The sequence below is a fragment of the Rhineura floridana genome, chromosome 1 (genome assembly GCF_030035675.1).
Source record: "Rhineura floridana isolate rRhiFlo1 chromosome 1, rRhiFlo1.hap2, whole genome shotgun sequence".
Classification (NCBI taxonomy): Eukaryota; Metazoa; Chordata; class Lepidosauria; order Squamata; family Rhineuridae; genus Rhineura; species Rhineura floridana.
Window position 1 is genome coordinate 310666980 of NC_084480.1, and position 18679 is coordinate 310685658.

At 44.9% G+C, this 18679-nt stretch overlaps 1 non-coding gene across 1 annotated transcript; it reads left to right on the top strand.

Annotated features, from left to right (window-relative positions):
- The first annotated feature begins 6419 nt into the window (after positions 1-6419).
- On the top strand, positions 6420-6538 carry LOC133375929 (5S ribosomal RNA). The gene has a single exon (XR_009760340.1). It is a non-coding gene; the product is annotated as a 5S ribosomal RNA (ribosomal RNA).
- Positions 6539-18679: the final 12141 nt, after the last annotated feature.

Sequence of the window (18679 nt, forward strand, 5' to 3'; positions counted from 1 at the left end):
GCTTGTCTTCAGGCCAGGGGGTTGGCCTTTAAAAACTATAGTCTTCAGACCAAGGGGGTGGATGTTGGGAGAAATGGACTGGAGGAAGAGACTCGCAAGCCTTAGTTCACCTCCAGCCTTTGTTGGAGCAAATTGATCACTTGGAGCTATCAATGGTGTTGCCTAAGAACATAATAAAAGCCTGCTTGATTATACCAGTGGCCTATTTAGTCCAGCATCCTACTCTCACAGCAGCCAACAAAATGCCTATGGGAAGCCCAAAAGCAGGACCTGAGTGCATAAGCACCTCTCCCTACTTGTCATTCCCTGAAACTGGTATTCAGAGGCACATACTGCCTCCAACAGTGGAAGTAGAATATAGCCATTGTGTCTTGTAGCCACTGACAGCATTATCTTCCATGAATTTTTCTAATCCTCCTTTAAAGACATCCAAGATGATGGCCATTACCTCATCTTGTGGAAGTGAATTCCATAGTTTATTGATGTGCAGGTTCACTCCTTGGCATCTGCCGTTTAAGGATCTAAGGCAGCCTTTCCCAACCGGTGTGCCTCCAGATGTTGTTGGACCACAACTCCCATCAGCCTCAGCAATGCTGGCTGAGGCTGATGGGAGTTGTGGTCCAGCAACATCTGGAGGCACACGGGTTGGGAAAGGCTGATCTAAGTGGTAGCCAATGTGGTGCCCTCCAGATGTTAGACTACAGCTCCCATCAACCCTAACTTTTGGCCATGTGGGTGGGGCTGATGAAAGTTGGAATCCAACAACATCTGGAGGGCACCATATTGGCTATCCTGATCTAAGCAGTAGTACCTTTCTTCCATGCTTTCCTCCAGTTAAAAAAAAAATGGGAACTTAATTGTGCAAGCCTATGCATAAGTAGGTTAATTGGGCACGTGACAACTGTAATTTGTCAGGATTTGACTTGGATCTGTACTGTTGTAGGGAGCTCAGTGATGATCATCTTGAACTGCAACTCCCAGCTTTGGCACTGTGCTTCTTGCTTTAGCTGCACTCTTTTCCCATTGTTTGCAGAGCTCTCTGGGCAGTATTTAAGCAACTTTTTGTACTCATGCAAAGATTAGTGGTAGTGCAAGGGGATTTACCCCTCTTTCCTTCCCCCCTGTGCGGACCCTAAATCTGCTCTGGAGAGTTGTGGGGAAACTCAGAACAGATTTAGGGGGAGCATGGGAGGAGGAGAGGGGAGATCATTTGGTCGTGCAAGAAGAAATTGTTGCACTGATGGAACTATTTATTTATTTATTTATTTAATTACCGTAGGGCTGTGTTGAATACATCCCTATGCTTTGAAAGTATCATCTAGGTTTCATTACCCACCGGCCTGAGCATTCCTTGTTCACCACGCCCTATAAAGCCTTAATCGCAGAGCTTAGTCCTCAAGCCAAGTACTTTGTCTCTGGTGTAAGGACAACTGCTTTATTGAATGATCCCTTTCCCTGAAAGCAACCCTGGATCTAGTTTTGACCTTGCACCTGCCTCTGACCTCTGAACTGAACGGTCTCTAGAGCTTGACCCTTGCTGATGTCTGACAACTGTTGACTCTGCTTTTGAATGGGAACCAATGATGCATAACTGCAAACAATAGTCTTTGTGTGATGATCCATATAATGCACAAGCTGTTATTTAGATTTCCCCTATTCAAAAACCACACAGCCCCTTTTACAGATGAGTGCCCAGATCAATGCAACGACAAGGTAAAAGTAGGAGTGGGATTTGCCAATTTTGGGTTATGCACAGAGCATGTGTTATGTCACTTAGCTGTGGCCCTTTTATGCTGTGCGTGGTCTTGGCAGATTAAATGGGCAGGGAAGGATAGGAGCCAGGATAGTATGGGCTGCATTCATCTGCCATGTCCCATCAGCACAAGGATTTCTGCTTGTGCTATGGGATTTTCCCCCTTCTCCTCCCCCTACACATGCTCTTCACCCCCCTAAATCTGCTCCAGAGGGTTGGGGGAACCCCTATAACAGATTTAGGGGGGCACGGGGAAAGGCAAGGGGGAGAACATTCCATCACACAAGGAGAAATCCTTGTGCTGATGGAATGAGGGGCTAATGCCCCATATGTAAACTGGACTCCATTGGAGTCCATCTTATGGGAACATTTAGATACATGTGAAATGAATGGATACCAATACAGTATGGATGTATGTTTATTTGCATGTTTTATTTTTATCCCAAAGAGCTGCGATGCCATCATACCAATCTGTTCAATACCAAGAATCGCTTCAGAGCCTTTTGATACCTGGGAGCCATTCAAGTGTCATTTCTGGGGGGAAATCAGAGCCAACTTCTGCCCAGGTTGAGAAGATGCTTTAAAGCTCTTTAGTTTCTCACTCTCTCTCTCCTTAGCCAGAATCTTGTGTCTGAAGCAGCAGCCTGGCATTCATTTAAGAGGAAATGACCTCTTGTGTTCCTTCTTATTTTGACATCTGATCTGAGCCGCAGAAGGGAAAAAAACGAAAGCTGCTAGCGCCTGCCTCTGTGTGTGTGTGTGTGTGTGTGTATGTGTGTGTGTGTGTGCAGGATGTTGAAACATCCATTAATAAAACATCAGGCAGGTGTAGGACGGTGTGGTAAAACACTATTATTTCCTCCCTTTGAACTGACTTAGGAATCGGCTGCCGATAATGGTTTTGCATTTGAAAAGGAGCCTCTTGTAAAGCAGCCTGGTATTGCTGGAGGAAAGAAGAGGTATGTGGGGAGAATCAGCCTTCCTTGAATCCAAAACAGACACACTGTGTATCGCTATGATACACAAAGGATCTCTCCTTCTTTCAGAGATAGTGTATTAAAACTTTACGAGGCAGAGAGAGAGAGTGAGTAGAAAAATATGTGGTACCATGAATGTTATTTGTTTTCTAGCAAACAGCAAAAAGATCTCTCTTTCACTTTCTCTGGCCCAGTCCAGTAGACAGACCCTACCAGTGGCAGCCCTACCAGTGGCAGCCCTCCCCACACACACACACTTATACACAAGCCATTCCTCGTGAGACCCTAGGATGTTCTTCTGTTGGACATCAGAGCTATGTGTGCCACAGCTTAAGGATGGGAGGTTCTGCCTGTTTGGGTTGCCTGTTTCTCATTTTTCCAATCTTAAATTCAGTTCACATTTTTACAGCAATTTATGAATTGTTAATATTTTTTTTTAAAAAAAAACCTCATGAAAATTCTTCAGCATTCTAGTGTGAATTTCTCCTAACAAGCACATTTTGTATGCAGTTTTGATGCATGTTTACATATTTGCAAGCAAATTCCCCTAACATAATGCATTTTTGTATGCTATTTTCATTAATACATTTATTTTTATGCACACTTTCCCCTAATATATGCAGTTTTGTAAACACTGCTTGGTTAGAGAGCTGCACCACAAAATTTAGATACCTGCAGATTTTGAAGGATGGCTGTGTTTCGATTCTCATTTCTCATTTGGAAAGTGCAAATTTGATCAATTTGGCTTTAAATGTGAACTGAATCAAATTCCTTCCCCACATGTACCATAAACTAGCCTGTGACCCTCAGGTTTAGTGGAGGATGCTATCCCATTGCCAGTGCTGAAGTCCAGTCAGCTTCTGTATATGGAATTGGGGTGGGGGTAGCTGCCATCTTGCTCTTGTCAAAAATGTCTTGGGCTCGTACTGTTGTCTTGTTATACTGGTGAGTTTCTTAAGAGCATCTTGTTGGCAATCTGGGCTTGGTCAGATCTAAATGTAAATGTACTGCCTTCAAGTCGATTCCGACTTATGGCGACCCTATGAATAGGGTTTTCATGAGGCTGAGAGGCAGTGACTGGCCCAAGGTCACCCAGTGAGCTTCATGGCTGTGTCAGGATTCGAACCCTGGTCTCCCAGGTTGTACTCTAACACCTTAACCACTACACTACACTGGCTCGGTCAGATCTAACCTACCTAGGCAATTTTGTGTTCAAATGTTATAGTAATCATGGCGCTAATATGAGCTCTGCTCAGTCATTCTTCTCCCCAATGTAATCAGCATTGTGGTGAGTGAACAAGCAAGCAGGGATTTGTGCAGAGACAGATAGCAGGCTTCCGTTTTACGGGAACAGCCTAGATGGCCATATCCACACCATACATTTCAAGCACTACGATACCACTTCAACAGTCATGTCTTCCTCCCAAAGAATCCTGTCATTTGTGAAGGATACTGAGAGTTGTTTGTGATGAGAATAGGGGTTTTCTGAGCTACAATTCCCAGAGTGGTTTAACAGTCAGTCCCTCTTGCCAGGGAACTCTGGGGATTGTGGCTCTGTGAGGGGAATAGGAGTCTCCTAACAACCCTCAGCATCCTTCACAAATGACAATTCCCAGGATTCTTTGGGGGAAGCCATGACTGTTTAAGAAGCATGGTGCTGCTTGAAATGTATGGGGCAGATGGGGACATAGTCAGGGGTTGTTGTTGTTGTGTGCCTTCAAGTCGACTGTGACTTATGGTGACCCTATGAATCAGCGACCTCCAATAGCATCTGTCATGAACCACCCTGTTCAGATCTGGTAAGTTCAGGTCTGTGGCTTCCTTTATGGAATCAATCCATCTCTTGTTTCGCCTTCCTCTTTTTCTACTCCCTGCTGTTTTTCCCAGCATTATGTCTTTTCTAGTGAATCAGGTCTCCTCATTATGTGTCCAAAGTATGATAACCTCAGTTTCATAATTGCAGCTTCTAGTTACAGTTCTGGTTTAATTTGTGCTAACACCCAATTATTTGTCTTTTTTGCAGTCTATGGTATGTACAAAGCTCTCCTCCAACACCACATTTCAAATGAGTTGATTTTTCTCTTAGCTTTTTTCACTGTCCAACTTTCACATCCATACATAGTGATCGGGAATACCATGGTCTGAATGATCCTGACTTTGGTGTTCAGTGATACATCTTTGCATTTGAGCACCTTTTTTAGTTCTCTCACAGCTGCCCTACCCAGTCCTAGCCTCCTTCTGATTTCTTGACATTAAATTCTGGGCAACCTTCCAGGGCCCACATGCTTGTTGTGGGAATCACCTGAGAGGAAAAGTGAGCAGAGCAGCAAATAACAAATTTATCTTTATACAGTTAGGGGTTTCTCTACCCCCTCACTTTCTACCCCTCTCTGTCCTTCCTCCAGGCAAGCGAGAGCCATTATCGGAGTTCAAGGGAGCATTCCAGCCAGGCAAAAACACGTCAGGAGGGTGCAAATCAGGCCCACTGAGGGGCATGGTCTGGGGAGAGGGATGTGGGAAGAGTCTCGAGGGCCACATAGAAAGGCCTGGAGGTCCTGCCTCTGGGCCTGAGCTTTCCCAGCCCTGCTACGTGTCTTCAGCTGGTTTCCTCATGCAGGCATGCCCACAATGTGTGTGGGCATTATGAGGTTGGGGCTGGCAGAGGATGTGCCTGTGAGGGACGGGCTAGATTGTGAAACCCCCCCAACCTTTATTATTTTATTTATTTAATTAATTTGTATCCTACCCTTCCTCCCAGGAGGAGCCCAGGGCGGCGAACAAAGCGCTAAAAACACTTTAAAACATCATAAAAACAGATCTTAAAATACATTAAAACAAAACAGCGTTAAAACATTTTTAAAAACAACCTTAAAAAAGGGTTAAAAACATTATTAAAAAACATATTAAACAATTCCGACACAGACACAGACTGGGATAGGTCTCAACTTAAAATGCTTGTTGAAAGAGGAAAGTCTTCAAAAGGCGCCAAAAAGATATTCAAAGGGAGGGAATTCCCACAATTTATGCTAATTGTGTGGGGAGAAGACCACCCTGGGATGGCTTATGTCACTTCTAAATTAAATTTATATCTGAATATACAGCACATTCCCCCACCCACCCTAAATTCTCCAATTGTTTACGTATTCCTTTACATAGGGTGTTGTCCAATGCTTGACCTATTCAGAGTAAATGGATCAATCTTAATGGACATAACTAACTTAAAGTCATTGATTTTAATGGGTCTCCTCTGAGTAGGGTTTAGTTGAATATACTCCATAATTTTTATACCACTTCCAGAACTTGGAAATGTTACTGTTTTGAAATACAATTTCCATCAGCCCCAGCCAGCACAGCCACTGGATTGGGCTGATGGGAGTTGTAGTTCAAAAAAGTAACGTTTCCAAGCTCTGACCACTTCAAATAGGGAAAATCTCTAGTGCAGCCTTTCTCAACTAGTGGGCCACCAGATGTTGTTGGACCACAATTCCCATCTTTCCTGACCATTGGCAATGCTGGCTGAGGCTGATGGGAGTTGTGGTCCAACAACATCTGGTGGCCCACTAGGTGGGAAAGGCTGCTCTAGTGGTTTACATAAACACAATAAAAACGCAAACAACAATATTCAATACCTTTTCCTAAAAACTATATAAAAAGCAAGATAAAAAACACAACACAACTGTATACATTATATCTATGGCCATACTACCCTGAACACGCCCGATCTCATCTGATCTCGGAAGCTAAACAGGGCCAGGTCTGATTAGTACCTGGATGGGAGACCACATGGGAATACTGGGTGCCGTAGGCTTTGAGGAAGGCAATGGTAAACCACCTCTGAATACCTCACACCATTAAAACCCTATGAATATATTCAAAAAAGATTCATAGGGTCGCCATAAGTCACTATCGACTTGAAGGCATATAACAACAATACATTATATCATAAAAATATACCCAAAACTGCCATTATGTTGCTCCAAAAAAGAAAGGCAACTCTCCAAAATTCCACAGCTGGACAATATTTTTGTTAGGATCAACCAAAATGTCATGAAATAGTACACAAGGTTTCAAGGCCTTCAGAACTCTTCATCATGTGAGACGTCACACAGAGCAGGAGCTGGAGATATGATAAGGGTAAAAGTTAAAATAAACAAAGTAAGCTTGATCTTGAAACCTTGCGATCTGCATTTAGGCTCAGTCTGCATATAGAGATGGCAGACTGAATTGGTTTCATTATACCAGTAACCCAATTTACAGCCATCATATCAGCAAACCTTCCAGATGGGTCAGTCTTAATTAAGTATTAACTCAAATCAAATTAGGGTTACAATGTTTCATTGATAAATTGGTTGATTGGGTCAGTTAATTAAAAATAATAATTGACTAAAAAAAAGTGTCCATAATTTATTGATGCTATTGGTTTGCTTTTCTTTTTTCAGTTTGGGGTTTTTCTTTTTTGAGAATGCTTTTAGTACCATCTTTTAAAAAGGCTCTCTTATGTTGTCTGTTCTAAGAGGAGCCTTGCTAAAAACAAAGCCTGTATGCTTCTTGTTTTGGAAAAACTGTTTTTACCCAGATGCAAACTGAACTAATAGATAAATAAATTAATGGACTAAAACGCATTTAATTAATCAATTAACTCTTTAAAAATCAAGTTGCATCCCTAATTGGAAGACATGAGCACCAAATGCCTTGCTGAATCAAAACCGTAGAAAGCACAGGCGAGAAGAAAAAACAATGCCACACATCCATCAGAGCCAAAACACTGGGGCTCTGACATAGAACCCACTGACATTCAGGGACCAAACTAGATGTGATGCGGGAGATCCACAAACAATATCTCCTAGACCATTTTCTTTGTAAGTCACCTTACAACTATTTTTGTGGAAGGCATCTGCTAAATTAAATAATAATAAAATGCCAGCATTTTGTAGGGGTTAGAGCAGCCTTTCCTAACCAGTGTGCCTCCAGATGTTGTTGGACCACAATTCCCATCTTTCCTGACCATTGGCAATGCTGGCTGAGGCTGATGGGAGTTGTGGTCCAACAACATCTGGAGGCACAATGGTTGGGAAAGGCTGGGTTAGAGACTTAGATTAGGACCTGGGATCCCAGAATTCAAATTTCCACTCAACTATAAACCTCATTGGGTGACCCTGGGCCAGTCACTGTCTCTCAGCCTAACCTACCTGACAGGATTGTTGTGAGAAAAAATTAGGAGGAAGAAAGCCATGTACATCACCTGGAGTACCTTGGAGGAAAGGTGGGATATAAATGTATTGCTGCTGCTGATGATGATGATGAAGATTATGACAACAGTAATAGGAAAACAGAAAGCTTATAATCATTTCTTATTAATCTAGATTGTTTCTCAACAGAAAACAAAGAAAACCCATAGGCAGGGGTGGGAAGACGGGGTCGCATGCTTTCACCTGGGCTGGGGGATAAATTCGTTTCAGTTTGCTTTTAAAAGCAAATCTACCTAATTCACACTTTCCGAAACAATACACAGACTGAAACAGCCATTGTCCAAAATTCACACTTCTCTGAATTTTGTAGTGCAGATCTCCAACCAAGTCAAAATGCATATGCTAGGATGAAGTATGCATAAACATGCATGCATTAATGACAATAACATGTAAAAATGCTTTGCACTGGGGAAACTGCTTTGCAAAATTGTGTACATCAAGCAAAATTGCATACAAAAATGTGTATATTCTGAGAAATTCCTACTAAAATGCTGATGAATTTTCATGCTACCTTTTATTTGTTTAAAAAAACAATCAAAACTGATGTGGAAATGTGGAGAACTGAATTTAAGGCTGGAAAAAGGGGGGACTGAAATGGATAGATTCACCCATCCCTAGCCTTAACATAAGGAATCTATGCTTTTTCTGGTCACCTTTCCATTGAAAAAAATTACATTATTTTGTATTTGAGGGCCCCACTTTCTTCTTACAGCAAGTCTCTTGAATGGTTCCACCATGACACATGTGATTGACACTAGACCATATTACCCAATCTTAAAAGAAAAGAACTTCACTATTGTTTCTTCTAGAGGAATCTTTACATTTCTGTAGAGTGAATTTCTCTTTAAAAACATTGATCCTTGGTGATTTTCTCACCATATAAAATATCTTCTTGTTCTCTTTGAAATAAAGGATAATCTTTGAGCTGGTCTCTGATGCATTCATTGGCATCCTGCATTCACTGCTGCCGGCTTTCTTCAGACACGCTGAAACAAGAATCAAAAGGGCAACAGCCTCCTCCATAGACAACTTAAATAAAAGTTGCTCAGTTGAAATTGCAAAAATCCCAGCATCAATGACTGCGGCTGAGACATTCTATTGACATGGTAATGGTTTCTGGACCAGCGGCATGCCAATGCTCGCACTCACATGGAACATTTCTCCCAATCCATAGTGTTTGAGACACCTGTATTGACAACATGCCAAGCTGAACACCTCCAATCCCAATACTGGTTGAAATATATAGGTATTTCCAGCAAGGTTGGAATTAGAGACTGGCAAATTAGTTCATAAAACAGAAGATGCTCCCTTTGGATCACAGCTTCAATGCCAAAATCAAAGGATCCAGATGCGAGGCCTTCATTCCAATTTTCAGCCTTAAAAACACACCCTGGGTTTTGCTCAGTTTAGCATCTCTGGAATCAGTGCAATGTGCACTGTTGGAAGAAAAAGCTACAAGTCCTGTACCTGGGAGAGGTTAGTTTCTAAAAATGAGTTGCAACCTGATCTAGAAGGCCTTCTGTCCTCTGACCCCCTTTCCATCCTCTGAATTCTGGTGTGTAGGGATTAGCTCAGATTTCTTAGTGCTGGGAAAAAAAACTTTTCACATGCTCAGAGGTTCTTATTTTTATTATTTATTTATAAGATTTCTTATCCACCCTTCACCGTAAGGTCCCAGGCAGGTTGCACTACAGTAACAATACAGTTACAAGAAAAAAAGGAAAACAATTCCACATGGAACAGGACAATATAAATTCAGCAAATGAGGTGGGTCCCACAAAACAAAATACCTTGTCAAAGGTAAAGGGGTTCATCTTTGTCATACAATGAAAGCTGTGCAATGAAGATGCTAGACACAATTCTGTGGGGAGGAAGTTCCCCAATTTGGGAACTGCTACAGAGAAATCCCTCTTCCAGGCCATTCCCCACACTTCTGAGGATGGCGGAACAACCAAGAGAGGCCCTCTTTTGATCTTAACACCAGAGAGGGTCTGTAGGCATGGAGGCGACCTTTCAGATATTTAGGCCTTTAAACACCAATATGAACACCTTGTGACTCCATGTCTCCTGTAGCCAAGTTCTGACAATTCCACCACTTAACACTGTCTCATACTGGGACACTGACCTTAAGGAGCAAACTCATTCTTCTTCTTTCAGACTCAACTCTTTGCTGCAATTGGTTACAAAATAAAGCACTATGATCAGTAAACAATTGTTGTCTAGCCCTCATAGACTTCTACAGTATGGACATCAACTTCCTTTTCAAAAAGGAAGCCTAATCAGTTAAAGTGCAGTAGTTACTCTGGACTGAGGTCAAGTTTTTTTCTTCAGCTCTAAAAACTCTGGCTAAATCTTAATTATATGATCAGTAGTTGATTAATTAATTAATATCCTGCAGTTCCTCCCAGAAGGAGCCAGGGGTGGCAAACAAGGAACAAAATACTGAAAACATATTAAACATCTCAAAAACATATTTTTTTTTCCTTTAAAAAAATCTTAGAAAGCAATTCTGGGTTAAAGGTCTCTACTTAAAAGGCTTCTTGAAAGAGAAAGGTCTTCAGTAGGTGCGAAAAAGATAACAGAGGTGGTGCCTGTTTAATATTTAAAGGAGAGGGAATTACAAAGGGTAGGTGCCATAACACTAAAGATTCATATCCTATGTTGTGCGGAACGGACCTCCAGGTTAGATGGTATCTGCAGGAGGCCCTCACCTGCAGAGTGCAGTGATCGACTGGGTATATAAGGGGTAAGATGGTCTTTCAGGTATCCTGATCCCAAGCTATATAGGGCTTTGTACACCAAAACCAGGACCTTGAACTTGACCTGGCAGCTAATGGGCAGCTAGTTAAATTCTTTCAGCAGTGGGGTAATATGTTGGCAGTAATAATGGTGACTTCAGTACTGACTACTTCAACGCACTGTATGTGGGGCATGCCTTACACTTGATGTGGAAATGCAGTTAGTGCAGAATGCTACAGCAAGGTTTCTGACAAGAGTGAGACACTGTCAGCATATAACACTTTTGGTCAGTTACTGGGTCAACTTCAAGGTATTGCAATTAGTACATAAAGCCCTTAACAGTTGGGACCAGTTTACTTGCAGGTGTTACTCGTGTGCGTTTGAATCCCCACCTGTGTTTATACTCACTGGAAACTCAAGTGCCATCCCCGAGAGTGTTGCAAAACTTTTACTAGAATTAATTAATGTCACTCTTATGTGTGTGTAACCTCATCCTTAACTGCAATAAAGCACACAAAAAGTAAAATAAAGGTTGGTTTATTCAAAGAGGAAACAGGAAAAGTATTGCAATTACAATCAATGCGAGCAGCATCTAACTTTACCCCAGTCATTCATTCCCTAACGCTCTAGATCAGCCTTTCCCAACCAGTGTGCCTCCAGATGTTGTTGGACCACAACTCCCATCTTTCCTGACCATTGGCTATGCTGGCTGAGACTGATGGGAGTTGTGGTCCAACAACATCTAGAGGCACACTGGTTGGGAAAGGCTGCTCTAGACAGAATAAGACAGAGACCATAAACCTACAGTACATTCAGAGCTGTGCCAAATCATACAGATAGGGAAAAAACAAGAGAAAGGAGTGCAAGAGTTGATGGTGAATATACCTTTCCTAAAGAATGTAGCAAGACTCTAAGGTCAGAATGGAACTTCCGTATCTAGCTTGTGAGCCAAAGCTCTGCTCTTACTGTAGCCTTTGCTAGACCTGAAAGATCTCACCCTTCCTTAATTCTTGTGGTTCCGTGCAGCCCTAGGTGCATTGCGTAGAGTAAGGCAGATATTGAGCCCCCAAAAGGGGTGCTACCAACTCCTTGAAAATGTTAGGTTTAAAAACCTATTGGACTGAATGTAAATGGGAGGGGGAATGTGGATGTGACTAGTGAAGAACAATGGAAAAAATGGAATAAAACATATAAAACTGATTCTGGCCCACTTGCATTGGCTGCCTGTATGTTTCTGAGCTCAACTCAAGGTGCTGATTTTAACCTATGAAGTCTTACACGGCTTGGGACCGCAATACCTAAGGAACGCCTCTCCTGACACGAACCCACACGTACATTACGCTCCACATCAGAGGTCCTCCTCCAGGTGCCTACTCGGTGGGAAGCTGGGAGTCTGGCAACAAGGGAGAGGGCCTTCTCAGTGGTGGCCCCCAAATTATGGAATGATTTCTGTTATCGTTTTGGTGCCAGGTCAAGACCTTCCTTTTCTCCCAGGCATTTTAGCATGTGTTTTTAAATTTTTTTTTTAAAATGTGTTTTTAAATTTGTATATTTGTATATTTGTTTTTAATGTTTTTAATTGTTGTAAACCGCCCAGAGAGCTTTGGCTATGGGGCGGTATATAACAACAACAACAACAACAATAGAGTTCTGGCTTTACCAGATGTGTTTTCTGGTAAGACTCCTGTTTCCTGATGAATGTTACTATAAAATCCTGGTTTGGTGTGATGGGCACACTTGGATTTTTGAGTGAATGCTGTTGGTGCCACCCCTTCTGTCACTTCTCTCCCACCTCCCTCAGGGACAGAAAGAGGGAAAGTGTGTATGCACACACATACTTTGCTTTTCCAAGAGATCTGGGTAAAAGTCGAATCCTCTAGAATTAATCCGGACTGTGAAAAGCTCACAGAGCTGAAAGAGGAAGTGGGAAAGTGTGCCACTCTTCCAACTTCCTGTTTCAGCTCTATGTACTTAAAGGAGAACAATCCTCACCACCTAGGGTTGCCAGGTCGGAGCCATCCAAAAACCTGAGAAAATGGGGGCGGGCCCTAGTGATGTCATGGGGCGGGGCCTAGTGATGTCATGGGGCAGGCCCTAGTGATGTCATGGGGTGGGCCCTAGTGACATCATGGGGCGGGCCCTAGTGATATCATTAAGCATGATACATTGTATCAACCACAGTTGCTTGGAGCATGCCATTCAAAAAAAATTCTCTGGAGATTAAAATAGAAATCTTACCTAAAATAGGGTGTTCCTAGGTCCATCTGAAGTGACAAGGTCATTCTTTCTCACAAGCTTAGGGTGATGCAAAATGGAAATGGACTGCCTTCAAGTTAGTCCCAGATAGGGTCTTCATGGTAAGCAGTATTCAGACAGAGGTGGTTTACTATTGCCTTCCTCTGAGTCTGAGAGGCAGTGACTGGCCCAAGGTCACCCAGTGAGCTTCATGGCTGTGTGGGGATTTGAACCCTGGTCTCCCAGGTCACAGATCAACACCTTTAGGGAACATTTAATCTAGCTTCCTTGCTTCTGGCAAGAAGGGTTTACGTGCCCTCAGGCCAGGCCATTATTGGAAGAAAGGAGCCTAGTGTTGCAGAGATGTTAGATGGGAGCACAGATGGATGCTCCTGAAGGCAGCAATTATAAACATGCTTATTAAGGAACTAAGCCCCATAGAACTCAATAGGACTTACTTCTGAGTAGATACGGTTGCAGCCATGTTAAGGACAAGGGAGGACATTCTAGGCAAAACAGACAAATAATTGGGTGTCCGAACAAATTAAACCAGAACTATCACTAGAAGCTAAAATGATGAAACTGAGGTTATCATACTTTGGACACATAATGAGAAGACACGATTCACTAGAAAAGACAATAATGCTGGGAAAAACAGAAGGGAGTACAAAAAGAGAAAGGCCAAACAAGAGATGGATTGATGCGGTTAAAGGCACCACTGACCTATTGGCAGATAAGCTGGTGCAATTGTTTAGTATCAGTAGTCAGCCAACTGTCAGAAAATCTGTAAGTGTTCTGTTCAGAAAAATTCAGTGCTGCAAATCACCCCCACCTCACCCCAGTAAAATAAAATCAGGAATCCAGGGTATATTCTTCATTTCTGTACATCACAACACCAAGATATCACTGCTTGGGAGCTCTATGAAGAGGCTATGTAGTATGCAAAAGGCTAGAATTCTCACCCTGTTAATGTGTTTGTGTAAGTGTAATACATATCAGTATATATTGATATACACATCAATATATAATGCAATATATATCACCAAATATAACACATTGATTAAAAAGATACAAAAATTTGGCATCATTTCCAAACTTAAATAGTAAAAATAAAACTACAAAAAAAGGCACCCACAGAACATACAGGTGATGCGCGTGTGTGAGGGTGATGATCTGATGGCCCATGGGTGGGTGGAGGCGAGCGGTGGCAGCGGAGGCTAGGCTGGGCCAGCCTGGCTCTCTTAGCCCTGGCCCGGACTCGGAGCCAGTTACCCTGGGGCTCAGGCTGCTGCAGTCTCTGGTTGGGGGCGGGGGGGCCCATCGCGGCCGCTGCCGTGGGTGGAGGCGAGTGGTGGCAGTGGAGCCCAGGCTGGGCCGGCTCCCTCTTAGCCCCGGCCCAGTCCGGATTCGGAACCAGAGCCAGTTCCCCTGGGGCTCAGGCAGGCTGCAGTCTCTGGTTGGGGGGGGATCACACGGCCGCTGCCACGCCCAGCGTCTCAAGACGAGGCCCACGCCAGCGGGTGAAGCCAGCAGCCGTCCTCCTTTCCCAAGCCTTCTGCTGAGCCTGTAGGCCACGTCGGCCCGTCTCAGCAGTGGTTGCTAGGAGACGGGTCCGACGCGGCTTGTCAGCCTCAGCAGGAGCCGTGGAGGGCAGGCCAGGCCGGCTCCTCCTTAGTCCAGCCGGTTCTCCTGCTCCGGACGGCCGGCTGCTTCGCCCCTCCTGCTTGGCGCCGCTGGGGGGGCCCATCGCGGCCGCTGCTGCCCAGCGGCGCCCACAGCAGGAGGGGTGAAGCCGGCAGCCGTCCTTTCCGGAGCAGGGGAACCGGCTCCGGGGCTAAAAAGGAGCCGGCCCGGCTTGCCCTCCACGGCTCCTGCTGAGGCTGACAAGCCGCGTCGCCCATCTCCTAGCAACCGCTGCCAAGATGGGCCGACGCGGCCTACAGGCTCAGCAGGAGGCTTGGGAAAGGACGGCCGCCGGCTTCACCCGCTGGCGTGGGCCTCGTCTTGAGACGCTGGGTGCGGCAGTGGCCGTGTGATGCCCCCCCCAACCAGAGACTGCAGCCTGCCTGAGCCCCAGGGGAACTGGCTCTGGTTCCGAATCTGGACCGGGGCTAAGAGGGAGCCGGCCCAGCCTGGGCTCCACTGCCACCACTTGCCTCCACCCATGGCAGCGGCTGCGATGGGCCCCCCGCCCCCAACCAGAGACTGCAGCAGCCTGAGCCCCAGGGTAACTGGCTCCGAGTCCGGGCCGGGGCTAAGAGAGCCAGGCTGGCCCAGCCTAGCCTCCACTGCCACCGCTCGCCTCCACCCACCCATGGGCCATCAGATCATCACCCTCACGCACGCGCCTCACCTGTATGTTCTGTGGGTGGGTGGTGGCGGGAGCAGGCAAGGGCTGCTGCTGCTGGAGAGGTCCCTCTCCCTCACTGTGGCGGCTGCTCAAGTCCTGCCTGCCTGAGCAGCCTGAATGATAAAGAGCGGAAGTCAGCCAGCCGCAGCCCAACGTATGTGTGGTCAATCACGCATGCGTGGCTGAGGGGGCCAATGAAAACCGGAGATCCACCTTTTTAAAACAAGTATTGCCGGAGGCCGGAGACAGCCCCTTTCTCCCTGAGTCTCCGGCCGAAAACCGGAGACCTGGCAACCCTATCACCACCTGAAGGAGGCACTGAGAGGGGTTCAGAGGTTTTATGGGTGTCCCGGGAAGACTTAAAGGCATCATTGCACCTACAGGAACCCTGTGGATGCTGTGATCTGTGAGGTATAAGGATGACCACCTCTGCTTATAGATAGTCTATGCCACTTTAATGTTTTACCCATAACTCTGTTCCACTCTATTTCCACATTTATCTGAATGCTCACACGTACATCTTCTCTCAAAATACTTAAATGGCCAGGACAGTTCTTCTGTTCTTTTTCTGTTCATTTTTAAATCTTGCATACCATCCATAACCAAAAGGAGTGGATTATTCACAAAAGAAAGGGAAGTGGAAGGCACTGGTGTAAGAGTGACTTCAATATTAATTCAAGGCCCAGAAGGGTTCTCTTGGCTACGAGAAAAACAGAAGGGTGAATATGTCTATCCAGTCTGTCTTTCACATTTTACCAGTAACTCTATTCCATTCTGTTCCTGAATTTATCTCAAGGTAAACACACATACAGTAAACAACTTTAAGCATGTATTCATGTGTATTTTCTCTCATAGTACATGTTTCATTGTGCATTTTCTCTCAGAATTTCAGTGGCTATTTTGATACATTTAAATTGCCAAGAACTGCTCTGAAACACAAAATCCCCTGGATAACTGAGTTCCAGTCCACATATTAATCCCAAGAGGTGTGGATCAGGTCATTTTATGCAGGAATTCATAAAGACTGGATCCCTAACATGAAGATTGGGAGGCACTGCCATAATCCAAGCCCTAACATAGTCTTGAACAGAAATAGCCAATGTGCAGCCTCCAGATGTTTTGAACTACAACTCCCATCAGCCCCAGCCAGCATGGCCTATAGCCAGGGATAATGGGAGGTGTGGACCACAACATCTGGAAGGCATCAGGTTGGTTATTCCTGGGCTAAAATCACTGCTCCATGTAGGTCCATACACTGAGGACTAGAAAAGTGTTTGAGTGTGTGGGGGGACTGACATGACATACCTTCAACCTGCTCTAGCTCTGCATGCAAACAGTGGTTAAAGTATATTAAAGAATGGCTGATCTAGTTAATTGATGTTGAAAGCTGGATATGCTAACCCCATGAGAAAGAAACTGAGCAATGCAACCAAATAATATGGGGATCTTATATTCAATGGGTTTCACTCAAAAATGTCCATGCTTTTGTTTCCTTGTGCCTAATGGATGTAGGAAATCTGATTTGCTTTTAGTATCTAGCTTGTCACATCCGATTTCATAAAATGGAAATTTAAGCATTTGTCTTTTTCTTCTCTTGTCATAACAGTTGTTGACATGGATTGAAATATTTATGCTCTGTAGTCTATGCAGTAAATAATTGATATTGTTGTACTGTTATGCTTTCTGTGGCATGGGATATCCATTTTAAACCACTCTTCAGGATCCCTGCTTCTCCTAAACCCCCATTTACTTCCAGGTGAAGCCTGGACTCAAGAAGCTGTTTTCCTTTGCAACCGACATTTGCACTTTTTAAAGCAACATTCTGGAAAATAGGAAGCTGCCAGATACTGAGTCAGGCCGCTGGTCCCACCCAGCTCAGCTTTGCCTACACTCATTGGCAGAGGTTGTCCAGGGTTTCAGGTGGGCAATCTTTCCCAGCCCGACCTGGAGATGCTGCGGACAGAACCTGGGACATAAAACATAAGACAATCCCTCCTGGATCAGGCCAGTGGCCCATCTAGTCCAGCATCCGGTTCTCACAGTGACCACCCAGATGCCCATGCGAAGCCTAAAAACAGGACCTGAACTAGGGTTGCCAGGCTCAGGGCCTGAGAATGATCCTGTATCTTTAAAAGAAGAGACAATTCAGCCAAGTGCAGGTTTTCTTGCGACACTGTAATGGGAAGAACCACAAAGTGGAATTCTCCTTTCCCCCTGCACAACTTTTAAAGATACAGAAGACCTCTTGGTTGGCAGGCCCAGCCTCCAAGAGGACTTCTGTATCTTTAAAAGTTGTACAGCAGAAAGGGCGAATTCCACCTTGTGGTTTTTTCCATTACACTGTTGCAAGAACACCTGCACTTGGCTGACTTTCTCTTCTCTTAAAGATACAGGATTAGTCTCAGGCCCTGAGCCTGGCAACCCTAACCTGAACGCAGGGGCACTCTTCCCTCCTGCAGTGTTCAGCAACTAGTATTCAGAAGCATATTGACTCCAAAAGTGGAGGTAGAGCATAGCCATCATGGCTAGTAGCCATGCATGTAAATGCAGCTACTCTAGCACTGAGTAAAGATAGATAGATGTACTGCCTTCAAGTCGATCCCGACTTATGGCGACCCTATGAATAGGGTTTTCATGGTAAGCAGTATTCAGAGGGGGTTTACCATTGCCTCCCTCTGAGGCTGAGAGGCAGTGACTGGCCCAAGGTCACCCAGTGAGCTTCATGGCTGTGTGGGGATTCGAACCCTGGTCTCCCAAGTTGTAGTCCAACACCTTAACCACTACACGACACTGGTTCTAGATAAATAGATAGATCCTCTTTTTTTTTGCTGCCCCTGGCAGCTATTTTGTGCTGGTACCCACTAGGGCTGTGTTGAGTATTCAGCCAAGGCCCAAGCTGAATCAGATCTCTTCAGAGGCTTTTGGACCTTGGCTGAGTTGGATTCAGATAACCCCAGATTGCTATGGGTCACCTACAGCAGCCCCAAGTGATTCAGAGCAATCAGGGGCAAGGCATAGAGCGGGAAGAAGAGAGCTTGTAGTGCACGCAGGATATGTTGGTGGTGCTGGCAGCAGAGGCCGAGGGAGAATGAGAATGAGGTGAGAGCGAGGTGAGGGGCCGAGGACAGAGCAAGGCTGCGGCATGGACGGGGGGGGATTCTGGTGGGCCAAAAGAGAAAGAGGGAAATGGAGTGGGCAAGGGGGTTCTCCTGTTTGGCAACACTGGCAGCTGCACTCCTTTTTCTTCCTCTTCCTCACCTTGGTTCTCTTCAGAGGCCACCCCATCCTTCCATGACCCTCAGTGACAATGGCTCCTGTCAGGCACTGCTCTGGGTTGGTTGGACCTCCATCACAGCTGTAGCAGCTTGGACTCCTC